A 20012-nucleotide genomic window follows, 5' to 3' on the forward strand; every position below is an offset into this window, starting at 1 on the left:
TCCCAGAAAGATAATGAGTCTTTTAAGGAATATGCACAACGATGGAGGGAAGTGGCCTCGCAAGTTGAACCACCCCTTGCTGAGAAGGAGTTAGCAGATTGGTTCATGGATACGGTAAAACCTATGTTCTATGAAATAATGGTGAGTAGTGTATCTGCAAGCTTCTCTGACCTGGTCGCCGTGGGCATAAAGGTCGATCTTGGATTGAAGAATGGAAAAATGATAACCACCTCTGAAACATCTGGTAATAATGCCAAAAATTTTCCCGGAAGTTTTCAAAGAAAGAAAGAGGGTGAAACAAATGCAGTGTCATCCAGTCAAAGGAGGAGTCATTCATGGAAGAAGCAACATCAATTTGCTCAGCAACAACTAACTTATCTAGTGCAGTATGTTCAACAACCGTATGTGGCAACTGTCACACCAAATTTCAACCAGTCACAAGCTCCTGTCTATCAACCTACTCAACAAGCACCAGTATACCAGCAAGCGCCCGCGCCACCTGCTTATCAACAGCCAAGGGCACAGGCTCCTCGTCCACAAAATCCTCCAAATCAAAATAGGGTACAAAGAGGTAGACTTCCGTTTGCTTCAATCCCTATGACATACACTGAATTGTACCCATCGTTACTACGAAAAGGGTTGGTGACTCCCAGACCTTTGGGTCCTCCACCAAATCCTTTACCTCCATGGTACAATCCAAATACCCATTGTCCTTTCCATGAGGGTTCCCCTGGACATGATTTAGAGGGATGTTATGCTTTGAAGCATATTGTGCGAGACCTGGTTGAGAAGAAGATTCTTTCATTTCGAGATATCGGACCCAACGTAAAAAGTAACCCTCTGCCGGCGCATGGTGATGTTAATGCCATCGAGGATGTTTTTGATGTATGTATAATAAAAAATGTGGAAAATGTTAAAACTCCATTACTAGCACTTCATGCAAGATTGGTGGGGGCTAGTTTGATTGATACACGCCACGACAATTGTGAAGAATGTGTCATACATCCAAGGGGATGTAAAGTGGTACGAAATGACATTCAAAACTTGATGGATCAAGGTGTTTTACAAATTTGTGGTCCTACAACAAACGAGGAAGTTTCAGTCATTGAACCCGTTTTCAATTTACCAGAACCGTTTGAGATAACTTATCATAGAAAAGATGTTGTTCATCTATCACCCGTGGTAGTTTGTATGCCTACCCCCTTTCCTTTTGAGAGCACCAAGGCGGTACCCTGTAAGTACGACATAACAGTGGTAGATGGAGTACCCAAAGCTGCTGAAAGTAAGAAAGGTTTGGAGAATGTTGACACCGACATCACTAACATCGCAGGGACGAGCAGGATGACCCGCAGCGGTCGGATTTATACTCCCAATATTAATGTAAACCCTTAAGAACCAACAAGGGAAGCTGCAAATGCAAATCCTACCCCAGAGCATGGAGGGGCACAGCCGACAGTGCAAGCAGATGAAGCGAGTGAGTTTCTAAGGATAATAAAGAAATCTGACTACAAGATATTTGATCAGTTACATCAGACACCATCAAAAATATCTATCTTGTCCTTGCTTCTAAATTCCGAAGCTCATAGGGAGGCTCTACTGAAAGTGCTTGCTCAGGCTCATGTTACCCAAGATATAACGGTTGGCCAATTCGATGGGGTGGTCGCCAATATCACAGCCTGCAACATTCTAAGTTTCAGCAATGAAGAGCTACCCAAGGAGGGGAAGAATCACAACCGTGCCTTACATGTATCCATAAAGTGCCAAGAAGATGCTCTGGCCAGAGTTTTAGTTGACACTGGATCATCCCTCAATGTTCTATCAAAGAGGGCACTTGCTAAATTGTCTTACCAAGGTTCGGAATTGAAACCTAGTGCACTTGTGGTAAAAGCATTTGATGGTTCTCGAAGGACAGTAGTTGGGGAGGTAGAGCTACCAATACAGATCGGACCGCATGTATTCCCCATCAATTTCCAAGTCATGGACATAAATCCCGCTTACAGCTGCCTTTTGGGACGCCCATGGATACATGTTGCTGGGGCAGTAACTTCTACTTTGCATCAAAAGATGAAGTTTGTTGTCGATGACAAGCTCGTCATTATTTCGGGTGAAGAAGATTTTATCATCAATCAACTCTCCTCTTTCCGTTATATTGAGGCTGATGAGGATGCCTTAGAGACCTCTTTCCAGGCACTTGAAATATCCAATGCCACACTTGAAGAGCTTAAGGATCCTATTGAGAAAACCAATTTGTCATTCGCCTCTTTGAATAGTGCAAGATCAGCAGTTGAAAGTGGAGGCCCTGCAGGTTAGGGGCATGTCATCAATGTCAGTGAGAAAAATGATCGTTTTGGTTTGGGGTACAAGCCTTCTGCTAATGGAGGAGCCCTAGTCCCTGCAAAGGACCGTGTGCGGAGCATACAAGAAGTTTTCCTGAGCACAGGATTTATCCATGGAAATCAGGTTGGTGCAGTTGAAGATGACACCGAAGATGGAGAAGCATCAAACCTGATATACCGGTGTGAAGCAGCCCTAACAAATTGGGAAGCAGTTGAGATTCCAGAAGTTTTTCTTGTGTCAAAGTAATTGTGTTTTCCTTGTGTTTTTGAAAATCCTTAGCTTTGCCAAAGGCTAATGGATCATTTGTAGGGCCCCTTTAAATTTCAAAAATCATTATGACAAATAAAGAGCGTTTTGTTCAAATTCTTATCGTTCATTCATTCGTTTTTCTTTCCTTAAAATGGCAATCCTTTCAACAACTACAAAAATATTTTTATTTCTTTTGCATTTTATTTCCATTTTTCTAAAAAAACCATCATTGAAAAACATGCAGAATAATCAATAAACTAGTTGAATTCGGTAACCCCACTACTTCCTATAACTTTGAACTCCCCATCTACCAGGCGGAAGAGGAGAGTGAGGAAGATTGTGATTTCCCTGAAGAATTGGAAAGGATGCTCGAGCACGAGTCAAAGGCCCTTCAGCCACATCAAGAACCAGTGGAAACAATCAACCTTGGCACCGAGGAAGACAAGAAAGAGGTCAAAGTTGGGACTACACTTGGGGCAAGCATCAAAGAAAGATTGATCGGGTTGCTACAAGAATACGTAGATGTATTTGCTTGGTCGTATCAGGATATTCCAGGTTTAGATACTGACATTGTTATCCACAAGCTACCACTACAGCCAGATTGTCCGCCAGTGAAGCAGAAGCTCCGAAGAGCAAGACCCGACATGGCTCTAAAGATTTGTGATGAGGTGAAACGTCAATTTGATGCTGGTTTTCTAGAAGTTGCGAAGTACCCTCAATGGGTAGCTAATATTGTACCTGTACCCAAGAAGGATGGCAAGGTCAGGATGTGTGTTGATTATAGGGATTTAAACAAAGCTAGTCCAAAGGACGATTTCCCCCTGCCACATATTGACACTCTGGTAGACAACACTGCTAAGTTCACACTCTTCTCCTTTATGGACGAATTCTCGGGTTATAATCAAATTAGGATGGATCTAGAAGACATGGAAAAGACCACATTCATCACCCCTTGGGGAACATTTTGCTACAAGGTAATGCCATTCGGTCTCAAGAATGCTGGGGCAACTTACAAAAAAAGCAATGGTCACTCTTTTCCATGACATGATGCATAAGGAAATTGAAGTTTATGTAGATGACATGATTGCAAAATCCCAAAGTGAAGAGGATCATATAGAACACTTGCAAAAGCTATTTGAGCGTCTTCGGAAATTTCAACTACGGCTGAATCCGGCTAAATGCACCTTCGGTGTCCGATCTGGAAAGTTGCTTGGTTTCATTGTTAGTCAACGAGGAATTGAGGTAGATCCAGACAAGGTTAGAGCAATACAAGAAATTCCTACTCCACGCACAGAGAAAGAAGTTAGAGGATTCCTGGGACGTTTGAACTACATCTCTAGGTTTATATCTCATATGACTGCTACGTGTGAACCTATATTCAAGTTGCTCAGAAAAGATCAAGCAGTTGAATGGAATTCTGACTGTCAAATGGCTTTTGAGAAGATCGGGCAATACCTGCAAGAGCCCCTTATTCTAGTTCCACCTGTTTAGGGGAAACCACTCTTTATGTACTTAACTGTGCTTGAAAAGTCAATGGGATGTATGCTGGGACAACATGACGAAACCAGCCGAAAGGAGCATGCCATCTACTATCTAAGTAAGAGATTTACCGATTGTGAAACCCGATATTCACTCTTGGAGAAAACTTATTGTGCTTTAGCATGGGCCGCTCGTCGTCTAAGACAATACATGATTTGCCACACTACTTTGTTGATCTCAAAAATGGATCCAATAAAGTATATCTTTGAAAAGCCTGCTTTAACTGGAAGACTCGCCCGTTGGCAGATGTTACTATCTGAGTATGACATCCAATATGTATCTCAGAAAGCCATCAAAGGAAGTGTATTGTCTGATTACCTGGCAAACCAACCCGTTGAAGACTACCAGCCGTTGAAGTTTGACTTCCCTGATGAAGACATTATGGTAGTAAAAGATTGTGAAATCCCAGGACTTGATGAAGGACCTGAACCCGGATCTCGGTGGAAACTCATGTTCGATGGTTCACCCAATTACATGGGGCATGGCGTAGGAGATGTTCTATTAAATCCGAATGGTGGATACACTCCCTTCACAACAAGGTTGTGCTTTGATTGCACAAATAATATAACAGAATATGAGGCGTGCATCCTAGGCATTGAAGCAACAATTGACCTCCGAATCAAAATCCTCGAAGTATGCGGAGACTCGGCCTTGGTGATATACCAAGTCAAGGGCGAATGGGAAACCTGTGATGCAAAGTTGATCCCCTATCGTGCCTATGTCATAGAACTAATAGAATACTTTGACGAAATCACTTTCCGTCATATCCCGAGAATTGAGAATCAAATTGCTGATGCTTTGGCTATGTTGGCTTCAATGTACCAAGTTAGATTCCATAATGAAGCACCTCTCATTCAGATCGAGCGGAAAGTTGAGTCTGCCTACTGCCAGTCAGTTGAAACGGAAGCCGATGGTAAACCCTGGTTTCACGACATCAAATGCTTTTTGCAAAATCAAGAATATCCAACAGATGCAACATCCCTTGACAAGAAAACATTGAGGAAGTTAGCATCCAAATTCTTCTTAAGCAATGGTGTGTTATACAAGAGAAATCACGACATGATTCTGCTCAGATGCGTGGATGGACGTGAAGCGGACCTGTTGATCAAGGAGATTCATGAAGGATCCTGTGGAACTCATGCCAATGGGCATGCCATGGCCAAGAATATTTTGAGAGCTGGTTATTACTGGTTGACCATGGAATCCGACTGCTTCAATTATGCTAGAAAATGTCATAAATGCCAAATCTATGCCGACAAGGTACACGTGCCTCTGACCCTACTAAATGTTTTGACGTCACCTTGGCATTTCTCAATGTGGGGCATCAACATGATTGGCGCCATCGAGCCTAAAGCTTCCAATGGTCACCGCTTCATCCTGGTTGCCATTGATTACTTTACCAAATGGGTAGAAGCCGCCTCTTACACTAATGTGACAAAACAAGTGGTTGCACGGTTCCTCAAGAAAGAGATCATTTGTCGTTATGGAATTCCAAGCCGGATCATCAGAGATAATGGGACGAATCTGAACAATAAGACCATGAAAGAATTATGTGAGAGCTTCAAGATTGAGCACCATAACTCTTCACCATATCGTCCAAAGATGAATGGCATTGTTGAAGCCGCTAATAAAAACGTCAAGAAGATCCTGCAGAAAATGGTAAAAACCTATAAAGATTGGCACGAAATGCTACCCTTTGCACTGCATGGATACCGGACTTCCGTCCGCACTTCAACAGGGGAAACCCCATTCTCTTTGGTATATGGGATGGGAGTAGTTCTCCCAATTGAAGTGGAGATACCTTCAATGAGAATCTTGATGGAGACCAAGCTAGAAGAGGCTGAGTGGATTCAAAATAGATTTGATCAGTTAAACGTCATAGATGAGAAGCGAATGACTTCTTTGTGCCATGGGCAGTTATACCAAAAACGGCTTAAAAGGGCTTTTGACAAGAAAGTACGCGTTCGGGAATTCAGAGAAGGAGACCTCGTGCTTAAGAAGATCTTGCCAATACACAAGGACTCACGCGGGAAGTGGACTCCCAATTATGAAGGCCCATATGTTGTGAAGAAAGCTTTCTCCGGAGGCGCCTTGGTTCTCACAACTATGGATGATGAAGAGCTCTCACACCCCGTGAACTCTGATGCAGTTAAAAAATACTATGCCTAATAAAAACCCGCTAAATCGAAAACCTGAAAGGGCGATTTAGGCAAAAAAAAAGGGGGGTATCCCGGTGGACTGAAAACCCGAAAGGGCGGTCCAGGCAAAAGTTAGGGATGAATAAAAAAATGGTAGCTCGCTAAGTCGAAAACCGGAAAGGGAGACTTAGGCAAAAAAGAGCGTCCCGGTGGATTGAAAACCCAAAAGGGCGATCCAGGCAAAAGTTAGGGGCACAAGGCATAAACTGCATCAGTTGTTACTGATTAACACCGACGAATCTGAGGCGGAAGATCAATCCAGTTACTCCCCTTAGAAGCAAGGTTTTGGGAGAGTCATATCTATTAGGGATGTTAGTGGCCACTGAATTTAACGTAAACCTTTCCTTATTGCCATTTTCCAAAAATTGTAACACTCTATGGAGCTATGCCATTTGTGTGCTACCATTCTTGAATAAAATACAAGTTTTGTCTGTTAATCATTGCTAATTGTGTTTTTCTATATCCTTCTTTGTTATGCAAAGTGTCATTTATTTGTTAATAATGAGATTTTGAAACTTGAAAATTTTGAAATTTAGTAAAAGGAACAAAATTACTTTGATATATGTGAAAATCAAAGGAAAATCTTTTGTTTTCCCTAAAGTCTCAAGGTTGCATAAGTATTCTTGGATTACCAACAAAAATCTCCATGGAACACAACTTATTAATCCTCTGGAAAGGTGGACCTTTGGTTATTTATAACTGTCAATCATGATAGATTCTCCTCTGGATACGCCTGTTAATTGTACGGGTTTGAGTTATTGGTGTTGAGGAATCAGAATCCCTGTAAACAGTCCATACACACTCCCAGTCTGCCTATTGTCAGCATTGCATATCATGATCATTCATATATCATGCATAAAACAAAATCAAGTCATGCATGGTTCAAAGTGTACTCTATATCCATGTGTGTGACCCACTTCGGTCCCGTTGTTGATTGTTATCCCTTGACCCAAGGACCAGTTGTCACTAGTTTCGTTTCAGAAGTTCAAATCGTCATTGGCATCACTGTCAGTCTATTTGTAAGTACAATTGTAATTGGTATCTGAATTCAAACATGCACGAGGTAACGAACACGTTAGGTCGTCTTCAACCTCCAACCATCAAAATTTAAATTTTTAAACTCGTGTTTTTAGAGGGAATCAAACATGAACTCAACCTCCTTACACTTCATCGTTATCATCCCCATACTCATGAGCCATTGATTGACTCTGAGTGTGGAGAATTTCTCAAGAACACGGAGAAAAACTTGACCTAAAAATAAAATTAAATGGTGGATAAGGAGTAATCAAGGTTCAGACCATGGGGTTAAGCATCAATGAGGAATTTCGAGCAAGAGGGTAACTTGTTTAAGTGAAAAAAATGAGTGGAACTATCTGGTCGGAATCAATCTTAGATGGTGACTTTGATGACTATGGATAGCTCAGGGAAGGTGGTTGCAAGGTGTTTTGGTGTTTCAGAAAGTGATGTTGAGGGAAGGTTTTTGGGTGGTTATCTTAGGTTGAATGGACTTGGAACTTCAAAAATCGAATCTCTATTTTAAGGGAGAAAACTTGGTTTCGAGTCAGAGTATTCTTGACTTCAAAATCTTGGGGAACTGATGGAATACCTTTCCCTGTTTATAGGGAAGGTGAGGGAAACGTTTGGATGGAGAAAAAATGGGGTTTGTTCAGAAAAGGGTGAAGCCTCCAAGATGATAAAAAATGAGACTTGTGGAGGAAGGGTGGTTGTATCCTGACTTGGTTCTTCCTTCCACTCAATATGTTTGCACCCAAACATCAAAAAGGAGGGACAGTGGTGCCTTGATCAGAGTTGTTTGTGGTTTTTTCTTTTTCCATTTTGGGAAAAATCTGACTTTTGCACATGACTCGGGTTTGATCACATGGGGCCTTGTTGTAATCAAGTTGACTTGTAAACATACCTTGAGGTGTTTTGAAATGTGTTTGGGGTCAAATGATGAGTTTGGTGGCTTGGTGCTTCAAAATGCAAAAATTGTCTAAGTGTGGTCTGGTGTGTGCACCATGGCAAGTCAACAACTTTGAAATTTGGCCAAATGAAATTGGCTCATGCATTTTGCATGAAACTTGTGTCAATTGTTATTTTTAATTCCCTTGATCATTTTTAAAAAGAAACAGGTCAAAAGGAGTTGTGGTTTGGAAATGGAAATGGGGTAAAGTGTGGGTCATGAGCATGATTCTAGGTCTGGCTAGGCATCTTGACCAACTTGGCCAATTAAATGATTGAGACCCTTGATTAATGAATTAGGTATTGGATATTGAAACAAAGTTGAAGAGGGATTAAATTAGGACATTTGTCTCAAAGAATATCTTGAAAAGCTTCAAAGGTGAAAAAATTATGGGGTTTGGACCAAATGGTAGGCCAAACTTGCCAAAATGTGACCAACCAACATGACTAGAAATGTCATTTTGAGATTTATTAATTTTTAAGGTACCATGATGGATGTTTGAAGCTAATATGATCATATCTTGATGGAAAATGAGGCTTCGAGTTTTGTGGGATAATTTTAGGTCAAGTCCATGAGTGGAACCAATGCATTGAAAGTGATGAATCAAGACCAAAACAAAGGCATTGTCCCATGGTGAAATGGATGTTTCTTTGATGATAAAATGGTTTCAAATGACTTTAATTGAAGGTGAATGGAGTGTTGGATGATGATATGATCAAGTGAGTCAAGGCATAGAATCAAAGGATGGCACAAATTAGGGTTTCTTGGACCCTAAGTTTCATTAAGAGCCAAAGCCATATAAATTAGGGTTTTGGGGTGCAAGAGGTGTATTAAGGTGATTCAAGAGGTTGTGGCATGAACAAAAGTTTGATATTATGGGTCATCAATGGTATGGTCAAGGCTCAAGGTGAATGGGAACTTGTACAAGCCATTGAGGATCAAGAACTAGGGTTGAGGTCCTTCGGTGACCATATGAATTTTCACGTGTCTTCAATGAGTGTTCACCATCCAATTAGGATTTTGGAGAGTGAGTGAGATGTCTTGAATGATCCTCCAAGGTCTACGGGATGCTTGAGGATGAACCTCATGCCTTGAGTTTGTGGATCATTGTGTGTGTAGATGCATATGAGATGATATATGTGGGATGTATACTCATGAATTAGGGTTATGGAGATTGTATGGGGGTGGGGTAAATTTGAGGGTATGACACCAAGGAATCGGTTAGTCTAAAACAAATCTCCAAGCATCAGTTGATAAGGGGAAAATCATTCAAGAATCAGTTGATCTAGGGCGAATCTTCTCAAAACTCTATCAAGTAGGGGCAGACCACCTAGAGGTTTTGTTGACTAAGGGCATATCCCTCAAAAACTCATTCAATAAGAGTTAAGTCACTCTAATGCTCATTCCGGAGAAAACTACCTCAATAGTGCATCAAATTCAACTACTCTGAGAGAGGATTAATCAAGGGAAATTTGTTTCACGACTCAAAAGTTTGGGGCAAGCCATCTCAAGATCATATCATGGCAAGCTGTTTCCAAAACTTCCTTAATAGGAAAATTCTTCAAAGACCCAAAGATTGAGGCAAGATGAGCCAAACGAGGGCAATTCCTCTCCATACATTTTGCCCTAGATGGATGACGCTCTAAGCTTGTTGGACCATAACGGGCATCATGGCTTGCTGAGCCCGTCATATCAGTCTGAACTTGGTACTTTTTTGTTGTTTTTTCCGTTTTTCTTTGTTTTTTCGCACATAGGTCACTAAGTGATTACTTCCTGAAACGCATCAAATAATCTAATAATACCAGTATAATAGAGTAAAAGCAACATAAATGACACTAAAAACATGTGAAAATCGAGTAGAAATTACGGTAAATTTTCGTGTTATCAGATTTTAGTCAAATGAAGTGCGCAACGCGATGAGAAATCATGCGTAACTATTTCATAAAATATTCGCAATATAAAAAGATTTGTAATATGTTCAAACAATAATTAACCACATGAAAAGGAAAAAGGATTTGAAAGGGGGTTTAATCATTTGTCTTATTAGACGTTTCAATCGTCGATTTAGTTTAGCTAATTTTATAATTATTGCACAACCAAATCAATCACACCCTACTCACCTTCTTTTTATATTATATCTTTTATGTTTTTTTGATAGCAAATATAATTTTTGCAGTTTTATCGAAATAAAACAATCCTCGTAGATATGATATAAAAATTACTCATCACTTGTGGTTTTTATTTGCACAAATTATACACACTTCTATTTTTAGTTCAACGACTTTTTCTTAAAGAATGATAAGAATTTCACAAGAAGACTATATCAAGAAAGTTCTTGAGGGATTCAACATGGATAATGTCAAGTCAAACATATGTGCATGTTCCATTATCTCATTTAGAAGTTAGCAAGACACAATGTCGAAACAATGACCAAGAAAAAGAAGAAACGAGTAAAGTGTGCCTTATTGTTTTGTTGTGGGTAACCTTATATACACAATGATTTGCACAAGATCATACATTGCATATGATGTTGGCGTAGTGATTGGACGCCTATCAAACTCTGCAAAAAAACATTGAAATAATGTGAATTAGATATTAAGGTTTGCCATAAAATGTTTGTGTTTTGGCAATAGAGATTCAATGTCCATCAGGTATACAAATGTATATATGGTAATCTACACTTTCTTGCTTTTTTTAGTTCTTAATTAGCCACTGACTTTTGAAAGGAAATAAAAGAAAAATAAATAAAAGTGAATATACATGAGATGTGATTTATATAGTTTTATAAGAGCGAAAGTGGAAGGAGATAGAGACAAGTTTTTTTCTTTATTAATTTGATTGAAAAGAAAGTGAGATAAAATAAAGGTGTATATCTATTTATAGTGAATTACATGGATATTTTAATATAAAAAGTTAATTTTTTTTCCCTTCACTAATCTCACGCTCGAAGTTTTCCATGCAAATTAGAAATTTCTTTTTTATAAGTGAATCTAATTTTTATTTCTATATCTTTGGCTTTTCTTTAAAGCCAAAATAAAAGTCACGCGTTTTAATAATTAATTAAAAAAATTATTTTTATTTTTGTTTTTTTATATATATTTTGATCGAAGTTTATTTAGGTTCTTAATTTTTAGAATATGAACTTTGAAATTTTAAAAAGGGTCACAAACATCTTAAGAATTTAATTCTCACAAGCAAAATTTATGTTGGTGGCTTATGTGTCATCACCATCATCATATTTCTATTATTCTTTTCTTCATACGATCACATTTAACATTAAATTAAATTAAGGCAAGAATAAGCTTTATATTTCTATTTGTAATGTCATAATCTCTAATGATTAACCAATTTTGGTCATCTTCTTTACAACTTCTACTCGCATTCATAAACGATGTATACACGTTCTTATTTTTCTCAATCAAAGAACATAAATGAGTTTCGAACATTCTTATTTATTGTGAAATAGTATGGCAAACACGAAGACAATAATAATAATTATTATTTGAATATTTATTCAACTTCGAAATTAAGATAGAGACTCAATTATCAATGTGGGGATATCATCATATTTAAAAAAAAACAACGATTATCAATTATGGAAAATAATTTTGAGAATGTCCACATTATATAATAAGCATCTCGAAATTCTTCATCAATCTGAATATTTTTAAAGTAGAGTTTGTTTTTTTTACTTTGTTTTTAACTTTGGATATTCATGATTTTTTCATAAATTAATACAAGATTCTATTCAAATTGGGCGTGATTACTTTGAGTAACTCTGAAAAAGTCTGATTTCAAATGTATTGCTTTTTATAGTTGAGAAGACTCTAAGTAGATCCATCACTCACTTGATTGGTAGTAAGTTTTCTCTCATCAATAATGTTAGAAATATGTTGCCCCCTCTCATGTTATGCATGCAGATGACTTGATAATCTTTTGCAAGGGTGCCTTATCTAGTATTAAGAATATCAAAAAGTTGTTTGATAGATATAGCTTAGCTTACAACTAATAAATCCTAACAAGTTCACTATTTATTTTGTAATATGTCTAGCAGGAGACAAAATATCATATCTAATATTGATTTTATTTCATATGAATAGTTTTATTATTTAAATACAATACATATATTATTGTTCGAATATTTCATATTTAGCATCTTAATATCAATGATTTTCACGGTTTTCTAATTTCTATGAAAAACATTAAAAACGTATCAGGATCCATGACGTCGAATCTTATCCAATTCTTGGGATAATCAGAAAGAATGAGAACAATTGTCGTTGTTTTTTTAATGGTCCCTATCTAAAGACATTTTATTCCAAGAGTCATATCTCATCACAGTATTCATGTCCCAACAACCATAAAGAGAGAGAAGAGGAATTTAAATTTTATTTTGAAATTCAAAATAAAAATCCTATTGAGTTAATTATCCATCAACCTAAACAATCATCACATTAAGGTATCTTTAATTTAAGTCAATCTTTAATTTACTTGAGTCATATTTAATGGATTAACAGATTAAAACAATCTCTCACTTGACTCATGTGACAACTTGATGTTTTAATTTTATATCATAATTGTGCATCATTGATTCGAAGCACCAAATCATTATCTTTAATGAATTGAAATGATAGGATCATGGTGGTCACATGCTACTCATCAACTTGATTCATTTCATGTATCACAAACCAATCCAATTCAAATATTTAAGGGATACAATTATGTGTCTTTCATGTATCTTCAAAGACAACTTTGTTATCACATATTAGCAATAACGTATACAACATAATATGGATAACAAGCTAAGCAGAAACATATCCTTAATTGAATTCAGAAGTGTTATACAATATAAACATTAAATTATACATGTATATATACCAATTATATTATAATGCTAACAAGGACTTTTTCATAATGTTCATCTTTTCTACATGACAAACAAATGTCTTGGACGATAAACCTTTAGTTAACGAACCTATATCACTAAATCTTAACCAATGAGTTCAAATTACACTTTTGTTTCTGCACTTCTTCTTTCACTAATAAGTACTTCAGTTTCATGTGTTTAACACCCTTTAAATATTTATCATTCTTAGAGAAGAAGATAGTTGCAGAATTATCACAATAAATTTTTAACGACCTAGCTATACTGTGTATAGTATCCAACCCCAAGGTAAAATTCTATAACCACAATAATTGAATTGTGGTCTCAAAGAATGCCACACATTCAACTTTTTCATAATATTTTTCCATCAAATGGAGAAAACATTCTTAAATATGAATTTCCTTGAGTCCATCATCCTACAAAGTTTAAATCCGAGTAGTCAACCACTTCAAGGTGATCTGACCTTCTATATGTGAGTCTGTAATCTTTGGTGCCTTGTAAGTACCTAAGAATCTTCTTTGCAATTTTTCATGTGATCCATTTCAGGATTACTATGATATCGATCCAACATACCAACAATAAAATTTATATTAGGTCGAGTACATGTTTAGGCATACATCAAGCTCCCAACCACTGATGCATAGGGAATATACTCCATTTTTTTCGTTCTAATTCATTTTGGGGACAATGCATTTGACTAATTGTGTCCCCTTTCTGAATAGGAACTATCCCAACAGAACATTTATCCATTATGAATATCTCTAATATTTTATTTATATAGCCTTTCTGAGACAATCCCAACCGTCCTTGTGATCTATTGTGGAATATTTTTATTCCTATCACATATGATGCCTCACCCATATCCTTCATTTCAAATTTATTAGAAATAAACTTCTTTACATCATGTAACAAAGCAAAATCATTGGCAGTAAGTAAAATATCATCAACATATAAGACTAAAATTATGTATTTGCTCTCACTTGACTTTCATATAAATACACCGATCTATGATGTTCTCTACAAAATCATATGACAAAATTAATATTGTTAAATTTAAGATACCATTGTCTGAAAGCTTGTTTTAGTCTATATAATGAAAACATTTATGTATATAGATAAAACAATATAATTGTAACATATGTACGTATTTGTAGTATAACAGCGAAATATGATTTGAAAAAGACGTTGAGCCATTATGCCATATCATATCAGGGCAATGGGTTTCTTAATGTAAAATTTATAAATGCTTTACATAATCATAGTATACATAATAGGTTTTCATATGAAGCGAAAACAAATACTAGAAAACATTTCTTAAACGTATTTTGTCATCACAAAATGAAATCCTTGCCGCACCTTTTCAGTTTTTTTACAAAAATAACCCACTTTTTCAAGGAAATTCCCAAAATACCCCTGGGTTCAAATAAATTCCCAAAATACCCCACTTTTAGGAGGAGTCTCCAATTGAATTGGCGACTCCTCTTAAAACTTGAATGGAGGCGCCAATTGGATTGGCTAGGGCAGATGCCCTAGCCAATCCAATTGGCGCCCCTGTGTAGGTTTTAAGAGGAGTCGCCAATTCAATTGGAGACTCCTCCTAAAATGAAATTTTTGTCCTATAAATAGATGCGCTGTGTGACTAATCGTTCTACATCTCATATAATCATTTGGGAATCATGTTTGATGTTCGTCACCGATACGAAAAGGTGATTTATGCGAGAGACAAATCTCAAATGCTGATGTTGTTTTGGAACATCACCATGTTCGATCAACTGAAGAGGGAGCTGGTTCGTTGGTTAGATGGGAAAATACCAGAAGGGAAAAAAATCAGAAGTATTGAGAGACTTGACAGTATTTTTGGTTGGGTGCGAATGAAGACTGATAAGGATGCTAGGGAAATGATGTTCGGTCGAGACAACATCAATTTGATTGTTGTAATCAGTTAGAAATATATATGTTTTCAGATGTTTTGTACTAATACTTGTTGTGAACCCCATTGTAACAAAAACTTAATGATATATAATGATTGAAAGTTACAGAAATACAATGTTACAAAAAGCTTAAGACCTAGATGATGCTCCTCGATTGGGACAGTTGTTCTTGTTGTGTCCTGGTTGACGACAGATACTACATAATCTTATCATTTTATCTGTGGAATCCATCTCTGTTCTGATACGTGTGATGTTTGGCCTTCCTTTCTTCTTTCTACGCATCTCGTCATTGTGCCAAATGATAACACTGAAATTCACCATATTTTCGACTCCAATTTCGCATGCATTTTAGTAGTTTTATTATCATTTGTTGTGTTATTACTATGTTTCTCTTTGTTTTCAGGTTTTTACTTTAATCGGAGCCCCGATCGAGAAAAGGAGTGAAAAAGAGCTAAAAACCCTAAAATTCAGCATTTTGTACTTATGGCTCCCACTATGGCTGGCGCCATAGACCCTGTTCGTAGTTGAACCGATAATCCGTACAATTGTTCGTAGAAACACTTAAGGGCTAAGATCGAAAGCCGTCCAACATCTATTTAAACTTAATTGTTTTTAACTATTTCAAAAACAACGAAAGCGCTTTGTTTAGTTCATCAGGAATCTTAATTTAAGAAGAAAAGAGATTTTAAAACTATTTTCGGACACGTTTATAAGTTTAGAGTTTGGTTCGTGAGAACCTCTTTTGGTTAAGAAATCCAGGTTAAAATACTTTTCAACTTAGTCAAGATACTATATTTCTTAAAAATAGGTTTACTACTCTAACGCAATGCGCGCCTTTTTATAAGTGACAATAAGAGGGTTTGATTAGGGAGTACAACTCGGTTCTGAATACGCGAAAGCGACAGTTCCTGTTAAATTAGTTATTTTCAAAGTAGGAAACATTGCCCATAAGTAGTTCTATTAGCAAGTACTTGGATTATTAATTGATTATGTGAATTACATTCGACCCTGTCTTTATTAATTGAACTTTATTCAAAACTTTACTTTTCATTGCACACTCTAAAAACACCTATTTTGATTGCCTTTGATAAACACCATAACAATAGATAACGATAGATTGACACTTGGTCTCTGTGGATTCGACAATCTTGTATATTACTCTAACGCGTTCGTATACTTGCGAAAAGCACGCATCAAGTTTTTGGCGCCGTTGCCGGGGACCAATTTCGTCAAATTTCATTTCCCTGTTGTTATATCGTTTAGACTTAGGCTATTTCCCGCCGGTCAATGCGAAGAACTCGCAGCACCGGAAGTTTAAGCTTAATAGACCCTTTAGCGGAACCTGAACGTTACGCTCGCGCACGTTTATTCTTTCATAGAATTAAGAGAGCTATGGCCGAAGATCAAAACCAAAGACCTCTTAAGGACTTCGCTCAACCATCCAACGAAGAACCTAGTTCTAGTATAGTAAACCCAACCATCCCAGCTAATAATTTTGAACTTAAACCATCCCTGTTGCAACTAGTGCAACAGAGACAATTCGCAGGTCTCGCTACTGAGAACCCAAACCAACATTTAAAAATATTTCTTTAATTAGCAGACACTTTTAAAACCAATGGAGCTTCTCCTGAGGAAATACGTTTAAGATTATTCCCTTTTTCCCTCAGAGATAAAGCCTTATCATGGTTAGATTCCCTTCCACCCAATTCCATTATGACTTGGGATAACCTTAGAAGAGTATTTCTTGCTAGATATTTTCCCCTAAGTAAGACCGTCGTTCTTCGAAACCATATAACTAGATTTACCCAAAACCAAGGAGAATCGTTGTTTGAAGCTTGGGAGAGATATAAAGAGTTATTAAGAGCATGCCCACATCATGGCTTAGAAAATTGGTTAATCATTCAAACCTTCTATAATGGACTTCACTATAACACTAAGATGACCATCGACGCTGCCGCAGGCGGTTGTCATACCCCAAAAATTACCCATCATTTTTCCTAAAAAAAAAAAAAAAAAAAAAAAAAAAAAAAACGAAAAAAAAAACGAAAAAAAACGAAAAAAAAAGAAAAAAAAAAGAAAAAAATTTAATTAATTAATTAATTAATTAATTAATTAAATAATTAAAATAAATAAATAAATAAAATATAACAAATTATTTTGGACTTGGGTCTCCCTCATTCCAAGCCCATTACCCACGAAATTAGTCTATAAATACTGAAGTTTCAGTAGGGGAGTTACACTTGGAGTTTACACTGGGAGATTTACTGGAGAAAGAAGGAAGAGAAGCAAAACACTCTGAGGTTTCCTTGGAACAAAACCTTGAGGAAAAAGAAAGAAAGAGAACAGAGAAGGACGGATAGAAACTTTGGCATAGGAACCCTGCCTACCCGGAGAATTCAGAGTAAAGAAACCCTGAAGGCAGCCCATCTGCACCGAAGCCATCGCCGTCCAATTCCCGCTGCCTAACTTATTCCGATACTACAAGTGGTCAATCCCTTCAACCTTGAATTGGCAAACAGGTTTTGCGTATCTCTATTGTTTATACTTTCAATTGGTCATATCTACATATATAATGCATCATGATTAAATGTTGATATATAATTTGCTTTCGTATGGGAATTTAAATATGCCTGAATACCCTAATGTTTGACCATGTTATTCCTGTGATAAAATGCCATAAAATTCAAAGTTCCTAACATGGGGCTGTTTTCAAATTCAAAATCCGTGGCCTTCGCTAGGCGAGGCAGAGGCGAACGAGACAGTAGCTGACTTTTCTATTCTGTTTTTTTTTTATGTTTTATCATAGCCATGCATTATTCATCCTATCCTATTTATTGTTGTGATATTTCTCCGGTGTAATCTTCGATTGCACCCTGATTTGGTGTTCTGACATGTTTCTTTTTTTGAGTTTCGTAAAGGTTCACATATCCCAGGAAAAGGTTATTGGCTAGGTATTCCACTTTATTTGTGGGATACCCTTGTGGAGTTTCACCCTAAATTAATTTTTAATGTATTAATTTCTAATGTATTAATTTTTTAATATATTATTTTTAATAATTTTAATGTGGAGTTTCATCCTAATTATACAATTAATTGTAAAACTTTGCCTTTGAATAAGTGATCTTGGACCTCTCTTTGTTGCCTTACGATTACGATATTACGGTCATGTCCCGCGAACGTGGGGATACCCTTAGCAAAGACCCTTCGGTTAAATCATCATAAAATAAATTATAGTCCCTCGGATGTTGCCTTCGAATATACAACTTTGTCCCTCGATGACCCTCCGATGTTGCCTACGGTTAAAAGATGATAGTCCCTTCGAATGCTAAGGTATCCTCGTAACTGTTGCCTTCAATGACCAATCGATGACCCTACGATGACCCTTTTACATCCAAAGGATAAAACTACTTATTTCTCAATAATAAGGACAGTTTTACCCTCATAAGGATAGGAAATACTCATAAAGACCTTGGGTCGGTATAACTCTTAATTGCTGGCTCACAACCTAAAACATTTTTTTCACACCTCACACCTTTCAAAATACCTTCAGAAAATCACCACTTGGTATACATTCATACTAGAATCATTACCGAGTTATATTTTTCTAAACAATTTTCAAAACTAAACGAGATAATCACTTTGTATACATTCATACAAGAATCATTACAAAGTTAAATTCTCTTTTCAAAACAATTTTCCAAACAATTCACAAACACTTTTTTAGGCAAAAATAATATAAGTGATCGAGCAATTAAGAGCCCATGGATAACCATGGATACAAAGGGTGCTAACACCTTCCCTTTGTATAATGTACCTCCCGAACCCAAAATCTAAATTAAGGTCTTTCCTGTTCTTTTCCACCTTTCCTTATTGGATAAAAGAAAAGTCGGTGGCGACTCTTGCTAACCGCGACATTGCGATAAAAAAAACACAAAAAGTCCAGTTCACCGTATGACAGAACTGGCGACTCTGCTGGGGAAGAGAATATTTAAAAAGAGAGGTTACCTTAAAAACAAGATCACTTATTCAATTTGTCTGATTTATTTTTAAGGGATTGCTTGGGTATGTTATGCTTGAGTGAAAGATCCTACACCCGGATCTAGTGTACCTTAGGTAAGTAGCAAGAGATCATCGCGACTGTCCGGCGTATACTGGAATGGTCAAAATGATGGCTACGGTTAATGTGGCACTTTGGATGTCCTGATGTTCCTCATGTTAGTTGAGGAAATATTTGGCATTCGCGTGGTGTCATAAAAGCATTAACCAGACCTTTAGAACCCTAATTGACTCATCCTGGCCATTAGAAAGTAGTGAGATAACTGGCTTCGGTTCCGACTGGAGTTGGTTGAGACTCGATACTACACTCTTTGAGATTGGACTTTAGGGAAGCTTCGGTCAACCACTTGGTGTTGCACTGAAGTGGACTTAAGGAAAGGTCAATGATTTGAGATCCTTCTAGAACCCGTTACTATTCTAAGACAGGTTGAACCAACCAAACTTCAGTGGGGAGGGTATTTACCTATGGAACTCACGCAAGCCTTAAAACCTAGGAATGATTGTTGTGTGACTTGCTTGTGCTTGTTATTTATCTAACAACATAACATCATAACATCATAACATCATAACATCATGGCATTGTACTAACCATTTCAAGGATTTAGGGATTTAACTCTGCTAAAAAAAAACAAAAACAAAAGCAAAAACAAAAGAAAAAAAAAAAAAGCTTTTTTTGTTAGTTTATGCAAAGTTAAATCCCGAAAGTCCTTGAAAACATTTCATACATTGCATTGCATCGCATAACAGGTATTCTAAAGGATCAGTGTTCTCACGATTTTCCTATCAAACAGATTCCAGCAGATTCAAACAGATTGAACAATGGCTCTCGAACAAACTGTCAAAGATCTCCAGGC

The 20012-nt window shown here is 37.0% G+C and overlaps 1 non-coding gene across 1 annotated transcript; it reads right to left on the minus strand.

Moving 5' to 3' along the window:
• Window positions 1-16878: 16878 nt before the first annotated feature.
• Window positions 16879-16985, minus strand: LOC127090085 (small nucleolar RNA R71). Its single transcript, XR_007791619.1, has one exon. It is a non-coding gene; the product is annotated as a small nucleolar RNA R71 (small nucleolar RNA).
• Between the last annotated feature and the right edge of the window lie 3027 nt (window positions 16986-20012).

Source organism: Lathyrus oleraceus, chromosome 5, assembly GCF_024323335.1.
Source record: "Lathyrus oleraceus cultivar Zhongwan6 chromosome 5, CAAS_Psat_ZW6_1.0, whole genome shotgun sequence".
NCBI classification, from domain to species: domain Eukaryota; kingdom Viridiplantae; phylum Streptophyta; class Magnoliopsida; order Fabales; family Fabaceae; genus Lathyrus; species Lathyrus oleraceus.